Below are 14,453 nucleotides of genomic sequence, written 5' to 3'. Positions count from 1 at the left end.
TATCAAGTAAAAAACTAATTAACCAAAGTAAATTTTTGATTAATTCTTGTTAAAGTTTTCCTTTAATCAAAGTACATTCTTAATTATTGGCAAAAACTTATTTAATGACATGAAAGTTGCTAACTTTAATCAAAGTATAGTCTCAATTAAAATTAAAAACTCTTTGACTCATATAATTAATATGCATGCAGATTAAACATTGTGTTAACTAGCTACAATGTAAAAATCATTACTTTTACTTAATTCAAAGACAAAAGACATAATTAAACATAAATCATAACAATAATCAAAAGAACAAACAAGTTATTTCATCCTAACCTTTGAATCCATTAAGAAATTACAAAAAATTCAACCTAAAGGCTTAGGACTCCATGGATGGTAAAAATAACATAAAAATAGGAAAACAAAATAGAGGGAGGGGACATGAAAGAAGAGGGAGAGGTCAAAACTAGGCCCTCCAAAAGGTTCCTAAGCTCTCGTGGTGTGTTTTCCTAAGTCTCTTTATATAGAAATTGGATTGGGCTTTGTTTCTAGCTTTTCTATTGTTGTAATCTTCTTTTTGATAATGTAATCTCCTTCAATTATCTTTTAAATAAATCCAATATTTTCAAGATATATTTGGTTGTTATGGAGATTTAAAAATATTTAATAAGATTGATAGAGAACTATCCCATCACTCCATACTAGAAGAACTTGAAGAGGAGCCTTTAGCATTCAAAGGACGTGAAAAAATGAAGATCATGTCTTGGAGCACATTCGAGGAATAGTGTTTAGGAAAATTAGTTTATGTTTCTATGTTTTTGGACTATGGTATTTCTCTTAGAAATTAGTTTATGTTTTTATGTTTTTGGGCTTGAGTTTCTTTTAGGGTTTATAGGTTTTTTTAAACTTATGTGTCTATATTTAGAGGTACCAAAAGCTTATGTAAACACTTTTAGTCATATATTAAATATTATTTCATTAAAGAAAGAATTTTCTTTGTTCTTGGTTTAGGCATCATGTTCTTATCAAAGATTGACATCTTTGTGGAATCTTCCTTGATTTATAAATTTTATTAATTGTGACGCATCTATTACCGATTCTTATTAAATAGTGACCTCTTTATGGCGAACCTTCCTTTACTTACTAATATGCTAGATTGTGATGTATACCTTTCATGTCTATTTCGGTGTTCTTTATCTGATTTAGTTCTTTTAATCAAATTTTGTTAAATTTATTTGACATTTCAAGCGTGTTTCATAATAGTATTTGGCTTAACATTAAAACAAAAATGTGTCAAACAATATAAATAACTCAAATACAATCCTGAAATGCGTACGAAACATCAAATAAACCTAACAAAATTTGATTAAAAGGACTAAATCCACGTATTTCGAAAGATGAAGGACTAAATTGGTCCAAAGTTTCGAAATGGACTAATTCCAAAATTCACTGAAAGTTAAAGGACCATAAATATATTTAACCCAAACTTAAATGAGGACATAAATATACACTCATCATGTACCTAGAATCCTCCAGGGCATAAATTAAGCATTACTTGAATTGTGGCTTGACGAATGTTAGATGTGCTTGTATAAGTTTGATTCATATTTGGTTTAGTCAAATTCTCATTAAATTGGTACCAACAATGAAATACATTATAGTTGGTTCTTCCACACAATTGGCACTAAAGTTTAGACTATAATCTTGACTAGAGTTATATCTGCCACCATGACCACATCCTCTTTGATAGTCATGTCCTTTACCTCTACCTCAATTTGAAGCTAAAAAGGTTTTCTTGCTTTAATCTAAACTTGCACGAAATTCACTTGAATATGACCTGAATCCCTTTGTCTATTCTTCACTAATCATTCTTATTTATGCATAAGGAGCCTCAATCTCGACATTAGTTAAATAGTCAATGCAAGTGTGACAGGATGCCTAACACCTTAGGCAGATATTACTTGATAAATCAATTAAATATAAATTATAGAATTAAAATAATATATAGAAAGTTCCCAAGTGTGGGAAAAATTTAAACCTTATATCGCTAAAGTTCAAATACACAAAATCATTCTTATTATAAGTCCATAATAGAGAAAAACATCATAAATAATTATTACAAAATGTTTGTAAATAAAACTTAAAGTAAATTCCCCATAATTTGCCCTACTCTATGTCTACGCATCAACGTCTTCACCTTTATTCACATCTACTCCTGCGTGACAAGTCACACGATCATCGCCAATCACAAATAGAAAGGGTGAGCTAAGAAAGAAAATAACATAATTATTAAATAATGAAAGTTATTCCCCACCAAATCTATCTTATGCAATTCTTAGTTCATCAACTCCTTTTTAACATTCCACCCCAATCTCATAACCGATATGAGAAAGATTCATTCATAAATTTGGTCCTTAGGGATTATCATGTTTCCACGAACATACCCGCTCATGGTCCAACTCTACAGACCCCCACGCCCGTAGTCCAACTCTACGAACATGCTTGCTCATAGTCCAACATGCGTGAATACCTACTATGAACCTCCCCTCTCATAGCAGCCTTAAGTGTGAGCACAAAACGTACGAACCTCCCCACTCGTATCCCCACACAAGAGTACAACCAATACAGACCTCCTCGCCCGCATCAATCACGCATTTCCAATATCCATTACGAACCTCCCCGCTCGTAACTAATCAAGCATATCCCTAACCAACACATCAAGCCCATCCATCCAAAGCTATCTACAACGGACCCCTACCCCTGCATTATCGCCTGACGCTTCCAGGCAAAATTGTGCTCTAGACCGCCTGGCGGTGTTCCCCTGCCGTCAGGCGCCACGCTCCCAGGGACCCCTCTGTTTGTGGCTTATCACCTGGCGAAAACATACTCGTCGCCAGGCGCCACACCAGTAAAGCGTATTTTTTACTGGCATAGGCACTGTATAAGAGATTCTAACACAACAAGCATCATATCTACACATCCAGAATGCCCCTTATACTTTATTACATCAATACATACCATAATATACATCATCATAGTTTCTAAACATCAATCAAAGTAAGCATTTGTGCATTTATACTTGGAGAATTTGGCATCACTTGAAAGTAGTCAAGCATACATATAAAGCATGTGATCTTGGGTCCAGTATACAATCAAGCATACAATCTCACCAACATCACAACACCAATACTACTTTTGCATCCAAATACACCACACCTTATTTCAAGATTCATATAGCTCCATGACAATAAACACCTACCTAGATGCCTTAACAATTAATTGATTCATTTAGTAGATCATATATATAAGTGGAATGCTCCCAAACAACCTGCTCCTAACATTTTAAACATGCAATTAGTCTATTATCACCAACAGTACTCATCTCTTCCTTCATTTCCACAACTTAAGCCATTACAATTTCATGTAAATTCAAGACTTTAACTCATGCATCAACTCACACCAATTGAACCCTTAATCATCATACAAACATACTAAGGAATCCACTGTCAATTTCTCCATTTAGAAAGCCAAACCAGTCGTTGGCCACCATTCATTGCCTAACGGCACGCTGATACCACTAGGCATTGCATCAGGATTATGAAATTTCCAAATTTCCTTGCACTTGCAAAAAACCCTAAATCCCCCAAAAATTATGATTCGGCCTCCTAATGCCAATGGATTGCATCCAATCACATATTCACCAGAAACTTATATTTAGTTAATGCAGATAATCCATATTACCATCTCATATCCATTTCACATACCCTTAATAACCCTGATGTTTATCAAACTCCTAAATCATAAAATTAGAGAAAAAGACAATTATTATCAATCGATTATGACAAGAAACATATTAGCAAAGTCCCCTAAACTGCAAAACACTCATCCCGAAAACACCAAAAACTTATGATAAACACGTGATTCTAGCTCGTGTCGTCTGGCCGTTCTTCATTGTCGCCAAGCGGTTCATCACTGAACCCAGAAAAATCATGAACAATGGTTGCGTCGCCTGGCAGGCCTTCATAGCCACTAGGTAGTTTCTGGGCAGAAACCCATAATTTACGAAAATTAGCACAAATTGAAAGAGGATTTAAACATTTAGACCAATTATCATCCAGTACAGATTTAAACGAAGATAAAACACGTAAGGACAACTCCCCTTATCTGGTTTCCTTGCTCTGAGTGCAATCCTAATGATTCTTTCTTGTCTCCAAGGCTTCAACCCTTGTCCTAACTCCACTTCCTTCCAACACTCAACAATGCTCCCAACTCACATTTTCTCAACCTCACTCACTCTCTCTTCTAATGATTCACTATGACTCTCTGCTTCCTCACTCACTAATTCAGTCCAAAATAAATAAAATAATAATAAAAGCGAAGTTAATTAAAAAAATTCAAGTTTAATGGCTATTACTTATGATTATTGCTCCCCTCTCTTCTCATGATTCACTATGACTCTCTGCTTCCTCACTCACTCTATTCTCTCTAACAAATTCAGTCCAAAATAAATAAAATAATAATAAAAATGAAGTTAATTAAAAAAATTAGGTTTAAAGGTTATTACTTGTGATTATTGCACCCCAAGTGCTACCTTTCTCGTTTCTCAAGGAATTTCTACACTACAGTTCCTAGATTTTTCCTCTACTTGGCAAAAATATTAACACACAAAAAAAAAATCTACTCACATTAGGCAACATTTAAACACACCACCACACAATTATAATTCAAGTGCACAACCAATTCAAGCAATTTCATGTTTAACACTAATTCACACACACATATAATGCTAATCTTACTCTTGCATTCACAATACATATGTAAAATAAAACACAATTAAAATATCACACATTCTTAGTTTTTCCGTGAATTCCTTAAATATGTTTCTTGAGACAAAATCCTTTGATGATTGATTCTACATGTTTCATCTAGGTGAAAAAGTTATTATTGGAAATTATGAAAGAGATTGTGTAGGAGAAAGTCTAAAAGATTAATATTTTTGATACGGAAGGCATGGAAAAAAAATTATTCTAATTAATTTCATACCATGTTAGGTAATACAAATATTATAAAAAACATAACAAGATGAATTGAAGACAGAGATGAGTGAATATTCAACTTTTAGATATTATTGATTATGATTTGAAAAAAAAAATTGAATGAGAAAGAACATATAAACATTTTTAAAAGTATAACTAAATAATCAAATATGTTAAAAATACTAACTATCCATTTTCAATTTTAACTATTTTGTAGTTATCTTTTTTGACATAGTGTATTTAGACATAATAAGAAATCATTATCGCGTTTTTTCTGTTAGTCTCATCCCCCTTTAACAAAGCCCTTTTAACATTGTTTTATGCCAAGTTGACATGCCACATAAGTAGGTAAATGTTCTTTTATCTCCCATTGTGTAATCTATTTTACCCTCTTCTTCCAAATATATATAAATTTGGTCCTAAAAAATTAAACATAAAAACATATTACCAAATTATCATACCAAATCATGGTATTTTGTTTGAGAAGAGAAGTAATATTTTTGCCTAATTTGTTTGTGTTTTCCTAATTGTATATTTGTTTTTTTTTTCTGTAATCGATAAGAATAAGTTTATAGATTTAGTCTCTTTAAATAAGGTTTTATATTTAAACCTCATGAAAGATGAAGAGATTAATTCAGTGGATACACTTCATTGAAAATAGTGAATCAGATCTCTTGAAAATATTAACTGTTAATTAAACTAATAGATAATCTTTATAAATAGTATGATTGAGAAAAAGAAGTCAAATCCTTTAAATAAACAAAAAAGAATTCAAATCTGTCGCTGTCACCAACGTTCACCGCCCTCACCATTCTTGCCCTTGTGATCCCCCGCGACCGTCGCTCTTGCAGTCAACTACGTTCATCACCCTCATTATCATCGATGCTCTCCATCCTCACTACCAGTCGCCCTATACGTCATACACTATGTTCTTCTACTTTTTTTTCTCCCCGATTTTATTACTTTTGCTATTTTGGAAGGAGTGTAATTGGAAAGGAAAATAAGAAGGGATTTTGTCACTCTGTCTAATTGTCCATGCCGATCAATGTAGAGGTTCCATTTGTTAAATTAGCAATGGTTCGATCATCAATAACAATTAGTGTTGTAATAAATGCGAGATAAAAGTCTTCAAAACCTTATCTTTGACCTTTATTTATAATTTTTTAAGTAGGCCTTTGATTAGGGTTGGCCTAATCAAGACCTAATTGCTTTTAAAATTTGATTACTGACATGTTTATCCTTAACTACTAACTAACTTGTTTATCTTAATAGTCGTTCGACGATGTTGGCTGTCCGACATTGTTTGACACATAGTCGACGTTGTTTGTATTACACATATATACATATCTCCAACATCACAACTTGAACAATCAGCATATTGTTCGTTCGGTGCCGCTAAGGCGACTGGTTGCTCCTTGATACATATTTTCATATGATCAACAATTGAGGCCTTGACAACTGGACGATCAACGTCGCTGAGGCGGGTGGCCGCTCGTTGACATATAATTTCATATGATCAACAATTGGGGCCCTGATGACTAGCATATCGTTCACTCGGCACCGCTAAGGCTGCTGACCGCTCGTTGACAGATATTTTCGTATGATCAACAATTAGGGCCTTAACGACTGCATCTCGTCCGCTCGACATCCCATTGCACTGATCCTCACTTGATTAGGATCTGTTCTGCTGGCTCGTACTTGTTCAAAGGCAATTAATTCCCAGGGAAGTTGTTGTGCACCGATCATTGACTCATGCTGACTCATTTGTTTGGATTTTGCTTATTTATGCAAATTACTTTGGGCACTGATCGATGTTTAGTTGGCCGATTGGCCCATACGGTACAGAAAGGAATTGGCATAGGTATATTCAACGATATAGGTGTTGAAGTGGAAGGAGGAGAAGAAGAGATTGTGGCAGTTAAGTGCAGGAGGAGGATGACTACAATGACGACGATGACGAGAATAAACCCTAGAGTGAAATTGTGTTAGAGAAAAATAGAGTGCTCAAGAGTAAGAGTTTGAACTAACATTTGGTCACATTTTTAACACTAATTTAACAAAAAAATACCAAGTTAAATCCTTTATATAAAGTGAAAACTAAATTAAGGAAAAAAAAGTTAAATCATCACATTAAATAAATCTCACAAATATTAAAATTAAATAATTCAACCTGATATTTAAGTTTTATAAAACTATTAGAAATTATTATCTACACATGATAAGATAACGTTAGCGAATTTCTCCTTCTTTCATATGTGTAATATATCACTTTCACCTTGCACCACTTAAACAAAAGGTATGGAAAAACTATATCTTCTTGGTTAATAACAATAACGACCCATATGTGTACGGTTTAGAAAATAACCTTAAAACACAATAAATAGTTCAGACAACGGAATTGAAGAGTTAAGACTCTATATCACTGCTAAAATCCACTTCTACTAATTTTAATATCAAACAATACACATGAAACTAAATTCGTAAACCAATGAATAAATTTATCATTTAATTCTTTTTTAGAATCAATTACACATTATACCACATAATTTTCATCGAATATTTGCTACACATATTACCATTAAACTTTCCAAATTTTACATATTTTAATGTTTTGTTAAATGTATAACCGAATATAGTGACGTGATTAAATAAAACGAAACATCATTTATAAAAGGTTACATGACGAAATTATATTTTTGTTAAAAATTAAAAAAATATGTAAATAACTCCAATATTAACATGAAACACATTCAACATGTTAAAAGAAGTCAACGTAATTGAATTAAAAAGGACTATATTTTTTTATTTTTAAAATTTAGAGATCAAAATTTATCAAAGTTTCGATTAGGAACGTATTTCAATTTTTGACCAAAGTTCAAAGACTAAAAAAATACTTAACCTATTTTTTATAATAAAATATATGAAATAATAAAAAATTAAGTAAAGAAATATATAATTAGGTAGTACTTTACTTTATCTTAATTAAAGAAAAGATAGAAAATACTACACCCAAATTCATAACTATTTTAATCTATTTTTAAGAGCATCCAATGCTGTGTGCTGCAAGACGCCACCAACTTCGAACCGAAGCGCGTGTCTTTATTGGTGATGCTGCTGCGCACCGTTTTTGACGGGCCCACTCGCAATGCACAACCTGGAGACAGAACTAAAAGACCTGTTGTGTGGACCACAGCAATAGAACAGGGGTATTTTTGGCATTGCACCGACGACAAAAAGTTTGTTAACGGCTATTTGAGGTACGATTTTGTTCCATTTTGCACCTACCATATTTCTCCTCTTTTACACGTGTCTCTCACCCGTGCCTCACCGCGCATTCCACCAAACTTACTATATTCCTCCTCTTTTACACGTGTCTGTCACCCGTGCCTCACCGCACATTTTCATTCTTGTGATGGAAGAGAAAAAGTAGATTAAAAACATTGACATGATAAATGATTTATGAATTTTGAAGTGCAAATTTATATCAAATATTAAAATTTAATGATTAAAAATATTTTGTGTATCCTTGTTTGAAGTGATGGAGAAAAATATGAATAGTATAATAGTTTTAAGTTTATATAATTTATATTGCGTAAGATATTATTAAATATTAAAAAATTTAAAAGAAAAAAATGTATTTTTAAGCAATTGAACATATTTTGCCTCTATTTAACAAAATATAAACACAAATGTGATAAAAATAAACCATTATAGACAATTATGACTTAACATTTTACGTTATGAAAAAGAGACAATAATAAATAAAATGTTTTAAAGATAATATGCAAAGAAAAATGATATTTTAATCCATTTTTCTTGATCCACTTTTAATCTATTATTTCAATCACCATTAGATTATTTATTTTGATTCTTTTTAGTGATATGATGTGATGATCTAATAGTGATTGAAGTGATGAGTTAAAAGTGGGTAAAAAAAGTAGGTTAAAGTATCATTGTCCATATGTAAAATCCGTTTAAATTTATATTACCGTAAAAATTTAAGATGATACAAGCAAGTGACTTATTTATTTTAGTAAATTTAAAATTTTAATTTAATTAAGTTATAAGTTTCATGTATATATTTTTAAGTTTTTTTATTAAGAATTAAAAATCTTAATAATTTTTAATTGAGTCTCTAATATTTAATTTTTTATTCGTAAAGTGATATAAATTATCCAATTATTTTGTATTATTGTCTCTTATATTAAAAGTTGTGAGATTTTGTAATATTGAAATAATAAAAATAATTACATGAATTGTAATACTTTTTATTAATTACAACATTTTCAAATTAATTTCATATTATTTAATCAATATTTGTAAATGTAATTAATATTATTTGCAAATTTTTGTTTTAAAATTTTATATTTTAAAATAAAAGGTTTTAAATAAAATTTTATCTTAAAAAATTTAATTACTTTATTTAAACAAAATATTTAAATATAAAAATTAATTAATTAGAAATAGTTTAAATATCATATGTTTTCTATCTCTTAACATTTTTGGAATTCATCGTTTAAACACAATGTAAACAAAATTTACCATAACATCAGATGTTATAGAAAAGAAAAATTGCATATTGATAGTACTTTTATTTAGTTAGCCAAACTAGGTTCTACCATATCATATAACATTTTCCTCTATAATATATTCTCTCCTAGACTATATAAAAAAAAGAAAGTGTCCGGTCGCATATAACAGGGATACACCCAAATCCATTATATCTCAAAGTTTGACTTCAACCTTTATTTTACTTTGGAGAATAAGCATAAATTACCTTCGTTTAAGTTACAATTTGTATATTACTTAGTTAACCTTATATTTTAATAGGCATTTTCTATTTTAAAAACATTCAAATAAGTTTGAAGTGGTGCATCTCAAATTATTTTTGAAATACGTTATTTAAATAAAATAGTTTAAATTTATTAATTTTCTTATTAGAAATAATATTTTTTATTAATATTTGTACTATCAGAATATCTAGGTTATATTTGTATGTGATGATTTGGTGTATGAACGGATTTGCTTGTTATAGATGGATTTGCTATCGTCAGAGTAGGAATGACCAGCGACTGAGTCATGTGCGGTGGTAACCACAATGACCCAAATGCAAGCACAAGTTCAATTAGCTCAACAATCTCGCATGTCAAAGCAATATCAACACTGGAGAAGGATGGTGGCTCAGGTGATAAAGATCTAATATGACGAATCAGAAATTGATTAGAGAAGTGTACAATATGGTCCAGCGGCAGACCATCGGTCAGGTGGACCCTTATTTATGAAGACAATTGACAGGACGCACGATCCATCAGTCGGGCGGTCACACCAAAACCTGAATCAATAATCAGGTTTAAAACGCAATTGGACCATGATTAAGAAATCTTAATCACAGGCTCAAACCAAAAACTATAAATAGAAGCAGGTAGGTTGGTAAGCACCTTCAACTCGCATTTTATTACAGCATTTACTGCTACCTATCGATCGGTCTTAAACTGACTTAAGCATCGGAGCCTTTTAGACAGGCACCCCGATCGCCCGACCAGCCGAACGGGAGGAGAGCCGAGCTACGGAGGGAAATGCAGGACCTGGATGTTAACTGTAGGTGGATCCGAGAAGAGCTAGATTGGACGACCGAGCGGCAAGAGAAATATCTGTATAAGCTCGTTAAGGAGGATGTCAGACAAGAAGAGAAAAAATGTAATTTAAGTGTTGATTGTAGGTGCTTGGTCCCTACAGGAAAATTAAAAGATGAGTAGAAAAGGATGAAAGTAGTGTTTTTCATATTTGAAGAAGAAGCTAGGAATGGGTTGGATGAAGATGTTTGGTTTTCACTAAAAATTTACTTTTTTATTCAAGAAAAATTGAATCAATACGTACTAGACATGTATCAACAGTTATGATGTTAAAGTATAACGTCGTTTGTCGAGTAGAATAAAATTTAACATTGATTACAACGGACTAAAACAACCATTTTTAAAAGTAACGGGACCAAACATAATTAAAATTTTATGTAAGGATCATTTATAATTTTTTATAATATTTCAGAAAACATATTTAATCTTAAAAAAAAATAGGAGAGAGAAAGTAATGTTTTATATCCTAAACTCAATTCTAGGTTTAAATAAATTTAAAAAAGAACACTGTTTAATATATAAAATTATTTAAATATTAAATCACTTTTTAAAATATTAAATATTAATAGTTTTCCTAGTTGATATTAGCAAGTGTTATTTTTCAGTTAAAATTTATTAAGGCTTTTTCAGCTGTCACAAATAAAGTTTTTTTGTCAAAATTATTTTCCGTTGATATCAACCACAATATTTAAATTGATATTGATTAATATTATTTTTATATATCATTAATCAAGATGTTTTGTCACATGTCCATTGAAAAATTCATCCAATTGACATTTATAAAAAAATAAAATTGATTAATGTTCCAAAATATTTTTAGTAAACATTTAAAAAATCTTAACAAACTATAAATAAAAACAAAATAACATTATGTTGTTGATAAAAAGAATAATGATAACATACATAAAAAAGATCCAATTTTCATCCACCAAAACATAGTTTCAAGCATTGATAGATAAATTTTAACTAAATAACAAATATAAATAAAAAATATCTAACAATATAAAAAAATAACTCCTACGAATATTATAGTCATAAATCCTATTATGATATTTTTAAACAGTCTTATCGCTAAAGATCATAGAAATGTGTATTAATCGATTTTATTGTAATCCATTTAATTACTCTTCGTTACATATATGAAATGAAATATAAGATTATTTACAATAACATAACCCAGAAACCCTAAATAATATCATTTATAATCAAACAAAGAGATATAAAGTTGACTTTGTATACACTGAGACTTAGGAAAGTAATGATATCAACATTTTCCATATTGATAATTAATTCATTTAGATACATGCATTAATAATATAAAGTTAGGTTAGATTGAGTTCACAAAATATAAGTTAAATAAATAATATAAATTTATATTGTACTTATATCATTCAAAATTAAATTACTACAATGTTTAACATCTGATACCCTTACCCTGAATTATTTTAAAGATATTTTTCATGATCATATATTATTATTATTGGTGAAAAAGGTTTTTGCATCCCTAGAAATGACACAAGATGCTTGAAATAATCTTGTGAAACCTTTACCAACTCTTGGATTGTGTAACAACAATTAAGAAAAAAAAACACATGCTTCTTTGGTGAAATTGCCTTAATTAAGTGTTTAGGCCATGAGAAGAAGGTTCGAAGTGCCTCTCTCACTACTTACACCTCCATTATAGGCAATGATATTAGAGTAGTGACACATCTCTAATTTATTCAACTAACATTCTCTATTGCAAAACAAGTTTTTTAAATTTGTTATTTTGGACATTTTAAGTATGTTTTAAAATAGACTTAGATTCAGCAAACTTAAATTTTAAGTCTGTTGATCAATACCAGACTTAAATTTTAAATCTGTTATTGATCAACAAACATAAATTATAAGTCTATTGTTGACTATCAGACTTAAATTCAAATACATTTCTACATAAAAGAACAAATTTGAATTTAAGTCTGTTGTAATCGTAACAAACATAAATTTGATGCATTTTTTTAATTAATTTTGTTTTAGCCCAAAACCAAAACATGTAAATAGAAAATTTTTCATAATATATATAATTTAAATGATTCATTTCCAATATATAATAAACAATTTCAAAATCAAAATAATAAACAACAAGATGTCTAACTTAAAATTGATAGTCTAAAACCTAAAATAAGATCTAAATTGGTAGTCCAACATTTCCATGAACTAAAGTGCCTATTGCACCATAATAAAAGAAGAAAAGTTGATACCATACAATTTTGTACACAAAATAATTAATTTAAGAATTAAATGATATTCACCTTAGAATATATAATTTGAACTTGTTTTTATATCTTTTTTGTTGACTCCATAACCCATGCTTCTGTTAGGGGAAGGATATCGAATGATTTTTGCTACATGTAACAAATTTTACTGAGTTGGGATAATGCTCTATTTTAACTTTTTTTTAACGTTACACTACTTGGATGGAATCGAATAAATATTTGACTTCCCTAAAATCACAGTTTAAACATGTGTACCATGAAAATAAAAAGATAAATAAAATAGTAAATGTGTAGAAAACAGGTTTTGACCCAAAATAATGCAATACAAAGTAGATATAGAAGAATTACTTAGACGAGTCACACCATTCAAAGAAGTGAATGAGCACATTCAATTTAATTGTTGTGTTTCAGGAGCTTAACTACAAATTAAAATGGCATATTCCTTGTCACCCAAAAGATTATATACACTACCTAAATGCTTTAAAGCATTTTGATTATTTTTTTTAATAACAATATTACATGTTGATTAATGATATCTTAACAAATAAAATTTAAGCTAGAATTGTCATTAAATTGAATCAAACTATTTGGCTTACCAAATTTAGGATGTATAAAGTCTTAAGTATCCAAAATAATCAATGCATTAATACAATTAAATAAATTTTCATAGACAAAAAGGTAATAAAATTTTCAAAGTTTCATTTTACCTGTTAACAACATGATTATCTAATAACATTTAATAGAAGTTTTATATATGATTTTAAAGTGATACCTTTTACATTACCTATGATAATAGAATTACATAGTGATCAATAAAATGCATTGCAGCTAGCTATAAAATAGAAAGGTTTGGATAAAAGAAACGAAATCGTCAAATGATTTCATAACTGAATTATAGGTGATCATCATTTATTCTTATAGATATAAAAGCAAAAAAACACATATCATAAATGGAACATGTTGTTGGGATTCGCTTACCTGACTCATTATCCGGTTGTGACTTTTGATACATGGATTGACAACACTTTCAATCCAAAACCTTAAGACAATAGATTTATGGATTTTCATCCTTATATAATGCTCAATTATCTTATTTTTATTTAATGTGAAACTTAACTCATAATTTGATTCTCAACACATGTATACATATAAAAGCAAAATATAAAAGCAAAAGGAAACTTATACATGAATGATGAGTGATACCGAAAAACTGAAGCAACATCCAATAAGATTTTGGAATAAACTCCCTCTGTTCATTTATATCATCAATAAACATTATTTGAATTTAAGTTATTGTACAAATTAATTTAATAATATAAGGGCAAAGAGGTGAAGACTGAATAGTCTGTTCTTTCTGCATTTATTATCAAAATAAAAGAAAAAAAAAACCATTATCCAAAGATGAATAAACTATGATGTTAAGATTATGAAATAAATTAGGCTATGTTGTGTGATTCACCTCTCGAAAGTAAAAGCAAGAATGAAAGAGATGGAGGGTTTACGACGGTAAGACTAACGGAACAAGAGTCTGGAAAGTCACATTGACT

Source organism: Vigna unguiculata, chromosome 10 (genome assembly GCF_004118075.2).
Source record: "Vigna unguiculata cultivar IT97K-499-35 chromosome 10, ASM411807v1, whole genome shotgun sequence".
NCBI lineage: Eukaryota > Viridiplantae > Streptophyta > Magnoliopsida > Fabales > Fabaceae > Vigna > Vigna unguiculata.
This window is presented reverse-complemented; position numbering follows the sequence as displayed.